Source organism: Barbus barbus, assembly GCF_936440315.1.
Source record: "Barbus barbus genome assembly, chromosome: 32".
In the NCBI taxonomy this organism is placed as follows: domain Eukaryota; kingdom Metazoa; phylum Chordata; class Actinopteri; order Cypriniformes; family Cyprinidae; genus Barbus; species Barbus barbus.
In genome coordinates, this window is record NC_136760.1 from 10806854 (window position 1) to 10817031 (window position 10178).

General features: G+C 38.0%; 1 protein-coding gene across 1 annotated transcript in view; it reads right to left on the bottom strand.

Moving 5' to 3' along the window:
• The window catches only part of LOC306852494 (protein phosphatase 1 regulatory subunit 16A-like), a 34409-nt gene extending 24500 nt beyond the window's left edge, over window positions 1–9909 (bottom strand). The window contains exon 1 of the mRNA XM_079389377.1: window positions 9569–9909. The gene's annotated coding sequence lies outside the window, so the exon portion shown is untranslated. The remainder of the gene's footprint in view (window positions 1–9568) is intronic.
• Between the last annotated feature and the right edge of the window lie 269 nt (window positions 9910–10178).

The window sequence follows — 10178 nt, forward strand, 5'->3', positions numbered from 1 at the left end:
ATTTAATTTGAGTAAAACTAGCGTCATATCATACACACACAGAACTTTAAAGGTATTCACGGCAACCCGTCAAAATAAAGGTTCGGTTTACCTTAGCCTATTAAAGACCGTGTGCCAGAAATAGGCTATATTACTATTATTTAGTAGAATGTACATAATACTACTACTTACTACTACTGTTAATTTTTTTAAAAGAAATAATCACAAAATATTTTAATTTTAAATCCCCTTCATTTGCCAAAAATGTAAATGTTTAATTTTCATTAATTAAAATTGTTTTATGCCTTCATCTGATATCCAGTCAAATTTAAATACACAACACAGAATTTCTGAGGGGGAAAACACATTTCATAAGGCTACTGTAAGAATAAATAAAAATAGTTTGTATGCATTCAAATAGCCTAATAGACATGCTAAAACACAGAATTTGGTAACAATAAAACATAAGGTGAGAAAAAAATAAAACATTTCATACGGCCCTAAACGTGTCATTTTCGTTACACTTTTAATAAATTAAATGTTAAATTGTATAATTTTCATGATTTTAATGAATTAGACATGCTTTTAGATTAATAGCATTTAATTTGACCATTAAAAAAAAAAGAGTCCAGAAAAATTCAAACGGAAAAAAACGGAATCCAGAAAAATTAAAATGGAAAAAATTGAATGTAGAAAAAAATAAAACGGATTTCATAGGGCCCTATATCTGGAAATATTTTGGTTATGAAGCAAATGAGAATATCAACAAATAGAACTTTGGATTTTAATTAGTACATGTATTAGTAAACGTTAGTTTCAATTAACATTTAACTAAGATTAATAAATAAATCAACAAATGCAGTACCTCAAGACATTTTTTAGTTCATGTAAAATATACCGCATGTTCTCGACTTGTTACATTTATCTTTAAATTAAAAAAAAATTACCCCCTTAATATTGTGGCAGTTTTTTTCACCGTGGTATCGAAAATGGTATCGAGTATCGATATTTTTCAAGGTATCGTATCGAAGTTAGAAATTCCAGTATCGTGACAACACTATAAGAAATAACCAAATTGTTTACCATAGATATGCAAATGACACCCACATCTACTTTCACCCCACATAATGACTACCATTGACTCCTAATAGTTATATGGGCAAAAGTATGTTTTAAAAAAATGACAATGGGTTGGCTATCATGTTATGCATGCAAATAAAAAGCACAAATGCGAGTTTGCATCTCAAAATGACAGAAAAAAGTTGTGACAGTCACTATTAGAAAAAAAGTAAATCCTGAACTATTTTGCTTCAAGAACAATTACTATCAACTATTACCATAGAACTGTAACTCAGTAGCATGCCCAGAAAATTGATTGAGATATTGTCACACAATTTGATACCCATTCTTTTGTTATCTATTCAATGTCTCTATAAAGACACATTGTATTTGGAGGGGCTTGGCACTTAGTGACAATATAACAATTACAAACAAAGGCCATCTGAGCATTTGTTCTTGGATTTCTGCCAGGAAGATTCTTTAGAGTCCATAGATCAATCATTATCAAAACCACTGAACTTTGAAAGCAGCAAGACTTCTCCTGGACTAATAATGACTTGACACGTGTATAGGTTGGTGCTGGCAACGGACAGTCAAAACTACAACAGACGTATAATTATAGGCAAAACAATCTATTAAATCTATAGCTATCATATCAGTTACCTTTTTTTTTTTTACTGTATTCTATTAATAGTCAATGTTGTTAGATACAAAGAATTCAGCTGTTAGCACCAATGGTAGTGAAATTACTATTATTTTGATACCACAGCAAAAACTAGGCTAATTTGCAATTGAGCAAATTTTTATGTCTTTGAAAATTTTAATATTATTTATATATATATATATATATATATATATATATATATATATATATATAAAAATAACACTCAGTAATAAAATTATAAGCAATAGAACAAATATTGCTTGACATATTTTCAGTAACAGTGTTCAGAATTGCAATATATATATTTTTTTCAATATAGGTGTTAAACTGTTATTAATGATATAATTGTCAGTCCTTGTCTTGTGTTTCCCCTCCTCTCGTGTCTCTATTTGGCCATCCTCGTTCCTGTTGATTAGTTAATTAGTAGTTCATGTGTCCCCAGCCCTGCGTTTGATTAGCCCTCACCTGTTTCTGTTCTTCCTCGTTAATTGCCCTGTGTTTATAAGCCCTGTGTTTCCTAGCCCCTGTGTCCGGTCTTAACGTCAGATGTGTTCGTCTCTCCCCATGCCCCCTGTCTGTCTACTGGATCTAATAAAAGAACCTGACTGGAACTTTCACGTCTCCGCACCTCCTTGTGTCCCGAGAGGGAACGTGACAGAAGACCGGACCCACAAAGTAAGCGGCGCTTTTCCACCCCCGCCTTTTTTTTCTGTTTTTGAAGTTTTGGTTTGTTCCTGTTTTTCCCCCTCCACGGCGATGGAGTTCGCCGCCCGCCTCCGTGCACTGATACTCCGCGAGCTGCCCTTTGTGGAGTACGCAGAGGAGTTCTGCGGGCTCGCGAGGAGTTCAGAGCTCCATGACGCGGCGATTCTCCACCTGTTCCGGCTCGGAGCCGGTTTCCACTCCCCCATCGATCTCCCAGACACTGCTGGATTGACCTGGAGGCAAGGGATATACCGGTGTCTGGGAGACATCCGGGCCCGAGCCGGAGCCAGGCCGCCGTCGTCCGCGACTCCTCCGAGTCTGCCGCCGTTCGCGGCTCTCCCGAGCCCGCCGCCGCTCGCGCTTCCAGAGCGCCCCCGCGAACTCGCGCTTCCAGAGCGCCCCCCTGTGCCTGCTCCTCGCAGGTGGACTCCTGCGTCTCCGCTGGTCCCGCCCAGCTCTCCTGCGTTTCCGCTGGTCCCGTCCAGCTCAGCTCTTCCCGAGCGCCCCCAAGTGTCCGCGCTTCCCGAGCGCCCCCAAGTGTCCGCGCTTCCCGAGCGCCCCCAAGTGTCCGCGCTTCCCGAGCGCCCCCAAGTGTCCGCGCTTCCCGAGCGCCCCCAAGTGCCGGCTCCTCGCACGTGCCCTCCCGTGCCGGATCCACGCACGTGCCCTCCCGAGTTCCCGCTGGCTCCGTCCAGCCCTCCCGAGTTCCCGCTGGCTCCGTCCAGCCCTCCCGAGTTCCCGCTGGCTCCGTCCAGCCCAACTCGTCAAGAGCGCCCCCAAGTGTCTGCGCTTCAAGAGCGCCCCCAAGTGTCTGCGCTTCAAGAGCGCCCCCAAGAGCCCGCTCCTCCAGAGCCCGCTCCTCAGTGTCTCCCAGGGGGGAACTTCCCCAAGAAAATTTTTTTTTGGGGGGGGGGGGGGGGGGAAATTTCCCTGTGTTTATAAGCCCTGTGTTTCCTAGGCCCTGTGTCCGGTCTTAACGTCAGATGTGTTCGTCTCTCCCCATGCCCCCTGTCTGTCTACTGGATCTAATAAAAGAACCTGACTGGAACTTTCACGTCTCCGCACCTCCTTGTGTCCCGAGAGGGAACGTGACAATAATAGACCACAGCAGGTCTATTAGGCTTCATTTATATTGTAAGACCTCTGCACAGATATATTATAACACATCAAATCTTTTGTCTCGACTGTTTACAATGACCAGGTGCCAAATTACGTTAGTTCTTGATACTGTATTACTAGTACTGATAAAAGGAGTCTACTACTGTTATATTTTTTTTTTATATCAATTCGGTAGCAGTAATTGACATCAGTAGCCAAAAGTAGTATTTCCAATTAAACTATTCATAGACCATTATCCTTCAATGTGATAATTTCCAAGTCTAAGACTGCATCACCCTGGATTTAGCAAAACATAAGATTAAAAAAAGAAATTCCAATATTGAGTAATTATTAGCAATTATTTATATGATGAATCAACCTATTATATTATTCATTACTACGAATAGAGAACAATAAGTATTCTTTGCATGAACTGAAATGTGCATATTTGAAAAAATGTTGATTTACAAGAGTACTTAACAAAAGAGAAACAACATTAATCTTCATTAATATCTGCTTTCCACTAAATTATTCACTCTAGATGTTTAAGTAGTGGAAATTTGTAATGCAGGTATGTCATACTCAGGCTTGTGACCACACAAGTAACTAAGATTATTCATTAGTAAATCTAAAATGGATAACATTAGACATATTCATTACCAGAGCTGGGTATTAACTGATTACGTGTAATCTGGATTACGTAATCAGATTCCAAAAATTAAGTACTTGTAATTAGAGTAAATTACATTTTAAAATGCTCGTAATCAGACTACAGTTATTTTTTTATGGATTACATGATTACATATTATTCACACAATAGCAATAAATTATTCATAATTCATTGATTCTCCTTAATTTCTCTTTTTCATCTTTTAAATTGTCCTTTCTAAAATAGCCTACCGATTATATACACATTATATATGTATATGGGTACTTGACAAACTCTAACATTGACCATAAACCTCTCTCATGTAACTCTAAGAATGAAGATACATTTTTCTCATTTTATTTGTATGTTTTTTTTTTCATTTTTGCTATGTCACACCATAGGACACAGTCCAATTTTTATCAGCTACCATATATAGTCCAGTTTTGTGGATATTCACACACAGTGGATCAGTCATTAGTCAGGCGGCGACAGTATTTGACCACTGGATTTACAAAAATCATTTCAGGTTTAAGTAGTGTTTCAACATTGCATCAACTACTGATGAACACGTTCATTTTTATTTTTATTATTACTCTGTAGGTTTTTTTAACCATGTCTTATTAATTATAGGCTAACTAATTAACATGCACTCACATTATTTCTTAGTTACATGTAATGCAGGCCTTCCAAAACTTTTTGTCATCTAAACTTTGTTTACCAAATGTATTTGCTTTAAGTACCCCTGAGATTTTAAAGTAAATATTTCAATAATTAAGTATCACATTTGCATGTTCACGGTTTCTTTGATGTTGATTAATGATCAATACGGCATCTTTTTTAGTAAGCGTTTTATTTTAATTGTTATTTTAAAACAAATACTTTAGAAATACAAAGACGGTTCACTCCTATACTTATGAATGGGAGAAACTGCAACGCGCAATATGGAGAAATAGTCCCACCTTCTAAATGAAAGAGCCAAATTTCCCATAGAAACCAGTCAATGCACATGAGCAGTCTTAAGCACGTTATGAAACGTTTATATGCATGCGCATTGGCTGGTCTAGCCTGAAAAATAAGCTTTTTAAAGTAAAGTAAAGTCGTGACGTATTGTCAAGTATGGTGACCCATACTCGAAATTGGTGCTCTGCGTTTAACCCATCCAAGTGCACACACACAGTAGTGAGTAGTGAACAAATGCACACACACACACACCGTGAACACACACCCGGAGCAGTGGGCAGCCATGCTGCAGCGCCCGGGGAGCAGCTGGGGGTTCGGTGCCTTGCTCAAGGGCACCTCAGTCGTGGTATTGAGGGTGGAGAGAGCGCTGTACATTCACTCCCCCCACCTACAATCCCTGCCGGCCGGGGACTCGAACCCGCAACCTTTCGATTACGACCACCTACAATCCCTGCCGGCCGGGGACTCGAACCCGCAACCTTTCGATTACGAGTCCGACTCTCTAACCATTAGGCCACGACTTCCCCTAAGGGGAAGGGACGTTCTCTGCATTTAACCCATCCAGGTACACCTGGAGCAGCCATCAATGCGGCGCCCGGGGAGCAGTTGAGGGGTTCGGTGCCTTGCTCAAGGGTCTCACCTGATTCGTGGTATTGAGGGTGGAGAGAGTGTTGGTTATTCACTCCAACCACCTACAATCCCTGCCGGACCTGAGACTCGAACCCACGACCTTCGGGTTACAAGTCCAACTCTCTATCCATTAGGCCACGACTGCCCCCTAAACGCTATTTGAGCATGAGACAACATTCATGGGGCAATTAATTTCAGATTTTTGTTGCTGATTCGACATATGTAATTTAATTGCGAGTACAGCGAGCAGTTTTTGAGATTTCAGGATTCCCCCATTCATGAAGGTCTTGTACGAGCTGCCCGGAGGCGTTGAAAATATGGCCGCCGAGTGAAGAGACTTTCCTCGAAAGGGAGTTTGTTTTAAAATTATTTATTATAATTGTAATATTTTAAGATTTAATTACTTGTCAGCTTTTCATTAAATTCACAACCCCCCTGCAGTTCCTTTACGAACCCTTTTGGGAAACCTTAATTAAATATAATGTTTAATGCACTTCATGTTGTAAATTATAATGAATGGAACAAGCTTTCTAATGCTATTTAAATCAATGTGATAAACAAGTTAAATCGAAAGTAATCTAAAAGTAATCTGATTATATTACCTAAAATGTGTAATGTAACGGATTACGTTACTGACTACAATTTTTGTCATGTAATCTGGAATCAGTAACGGATTACAATTTGTAAGTAATCTACCCAGCTCTATATATGCTGTGTCTGGTTTAAAAATGAGCCCATGGAATTTGTCACTTCTGTTATTATGCTGATTACTTTACTTTGACACAAATAAACTGTAATTGAATAATCAAAAGGATCAAAATTTAACAGATATAAAACTTAGAATTTATCATGCAAGTCATACAAGCATGATAATTACAGAAATGTCCTTTTTGATGTCTTATATCACCATCTGATAAAATTTGCAGCATTTCACTCGCTTCGGAGGGGATTAACAAGGGTTGTTTAGAAGAAGCAGTTTTATAGGTGTAGTTGCCTTAAGTGTTCTTAAGTAAGTAATATTGATAAGTGTAACAATCCACAGTCTTTATGCACGTGACAAGCCAGCTTCTTTTAGCTCAGTTTTGTTTTTTTTGGGGGGTTTTTTTTAGCCGGGAGTTAACCACAGATAAAAGAGATCCATTATATATTATTATCATTATATAATAATATATTATTATTCCTAGGCACTAAGCAGATTTAGATTTGGAACAGCGAGAGTGACAAGTTCTCCTAATTAATCCAAATGTTTTGGACAGGATCAGCACAGTGGTATAAAGACACATTCACACCAAGAAAATCATGTCAAGACACTTGCCATCTGACCAGATCTCATTCACTATAATGCAATGATCTGGTGATAGTGTGATTCAGGAAAATCACAATATAATGACAATAAGATAAGTCTACCATAACAGTACTGATGTTGTAATAAAATACTTCTGAATTGATAAAGTATATTCATTAAACATTCCCATATTTTGTTCTTTCTGATTGCACTTAAACGTCAACAACTGTATTTTTAACAGCGTCAAACACAGCCCAAGTCATTTTATTGAGAACAGCTCTTTGAAAACACACACAATTAATTTCCACTTCTCCCTCATTTTCTTTTTAGAAAATGGTTACGATGGCGAATGGGGCAAATTTATGTCAAAATACTCACCATTTCAATACTTTTGTCACAAGACATAAATAATATGCCAGTTGACATGATCTTAATGTGGAAAAATTCAGTTACTAACTTCTTTAATATTAAGGTAATATCCAATTTTTCAACTCTCTCACCAGGACAACACAAGCAAAACATCTCTCTAACCTCTCTAACTTTACAAGAGCTGATTTAAACAGCGTTACAGCACACATATTTCAACAAAATAATTCATGTCCTGAAAGCGTATTTATAAATTTCGCATTTCTTCTTTAAAATCCTTCAAAAACAATCAAATTGCACTGAATCCAGAATAATCCATTAACACACTATTCTCATTGAGCTGAAGTGTTTCAGTGAAATGAGCCATAGCACATGACCAGGTTTATGGACCTGTCCACTGAATTCAAGTTTAATTCAATGCATCATTCAGCAAAGAATAGTTCTTTCAAAAAATGAAACACTAAGGATGCTGAACTGGCCCAGTTGACAGAACTGCATGTGCTGCACAGAGATTCAAAATTTTACATTCATTGAGCTAGTACTTCCATATTTTATGTCCCAACTCTATTCCTGACTGAACATGTCCAAGCGCTTATTTCATGAATGGATTACCGCAAAGCTCTGTTGGTCAGCTTTCCAGCTAATGCTGCAGATGCTCCAGAATACAGCAGCATGTCTGGTCTTCAATCAACCAAAAAGGGCTGCTGCCCCTCGAACTTCCCCCTACTACACTCAACATGTTCCTACTACAAGTGTATGCTCCCTCCACTATCTACAATCATAGAGGTGTGGTGCCTGGTGATTCCTTCGCAACCAGGTACAAAGACCATTACACTCTCTCTCTCTGCTGTGACCTTTTTAAGGACAATCAATCAAAACATTCCTTTAGACCACATCAGAAATACTTTTGCAAAAAAGACATCTAGATATCAACTGGGATGAACTGGAACAAAGCAGAGCAACTTAAAAGTACAAACTTTTCAAAATGCTTGTCTTTAATAGATGTTAATGTAACAACAGTCAGTTGTATCGTTAGTGATGACAAACAGACAAGGCAAAATTATGGGGTCTTACAATTAGCAACACTGACAAGAAACAATTATTTTGCTTGTCATCTGAACACTGATACTGAAAGATGTCAAGCACTATTTAATCTGTTGCTTGTAATTATTTTTTTTTTTTCTTCAAGTAGCCTAATTTTTGATTGCCAATTTGTCACTTAAGTTGTTTATGTATTCTTCACTAACAGTCATTCATTTACTATTAATATTTAAATTAATATTAATATTTGAATTTAATTCAGGGGGGGGGGGGACTAAATAATATTAGACTAAATAAATAGTTAAAAAATGTATTTTGGTGAAATACGGTATAATTTTCTAAAAATACGGTATAGAGTTCTAAAATATTAGCATAGAGCACTCCATTAAATTCTAAGCAGTCTGTTGTTTGGACATATAATGTTTCCTTTCAAATTAGCCTTCTGTTGGGCAGAAAACAATCCTAAGTAGCTTGCCTTCATTATTTTTTCCTGCTCAAGACACATTATAGAAGATATATATATAAAAAAAAGTGTTAAATGTATATTATTGTAATCTAATAAAAGATTATTAAGAATCGTACTAATCGTCACGAATTTGAGAAGATTGCTTTTGAATTGAATCGAAAATTAATATGAATCATGAATCGAATCAAGTATAACCAACCAATGGAAGACAATTTATGTTATGTTATGTTAAAAGCTTGGCATTTGACATATAACGTTACCATTTGTCATTATGTAGCCCTACTATGGTATTTACATCTTCGTGGCACAAGAATACACGGCACTATGGTACAAAAACATGGTAACACAACGGTACCATGTCAAAAACGTGGTATTGTGATGGAACATTAATTTGAAATGCTATTTTCTGTCTACTAGCATAATGCTAACCTGAAGTCCTGAGTTCATTTCAACTTTATTATATCCCTCGTTAAAAAAAAAACAACGATCCGAGAACACTTTAAACTTTAACATTACTCTGTATTAAATCAGTCGTTCAAGAATAAAGCCACTTTTAGCGTTAATGTTAGTGAATGAGTTTGAGTCAGTGGCCTGTGGGCGCACCTGAAAACACACCTGTCCTTTAAACACCTGTTTGATACGTCACATTCAACGCTTTTATCTCACCTGTTGCTTCAGTTGAACTCAATCGGTAAATTCATGTCCGTTTGATCCCGCTTAAATTCTCTCTGTTAGCTTCCAAGGGAAATAAAATAATCTCCATAACAGCCGTTGCTCCCTTCGGTCTGTGTTCTCGCTCAACGCGTCCCGACAGTCGGCGCTACACTCAACAAACACCGCGTCAAGTGTAAACAAACGGGCGGACAGGTTTGAATAATAATTATTCTGTATGAGCTCTTCGTGTATTTTCAATTCAATTTCTATTAGCGTTGTTGTTCAGGTGTAATGTATTGTCCAGACCTGCGAAGTAGCACTAGATGGAGTTATTGTGTGGTACCTGTTACTTTTCTCAGCGCTGGTGAAGTTGAACCAATCACATTCGACTACGATAATCGCATTTTAATCATTTCATAGAGATTGCTCGGCGGATTTCCAATTTTGTCAGACAACAATTCTTTGCATTTCAGTGGTTTAACAAAATTTATTTCTAGTATATGAATGTTACTAGACAAAAGACGGCCTGAGCTGTGGATGCCCTTCAGTGGAAGTATTTGCTCCGAGCTGTCAAGCGCCCTCTTATCTGTGTCCCGCAAACACGGTCGGAGCAGCATACAGC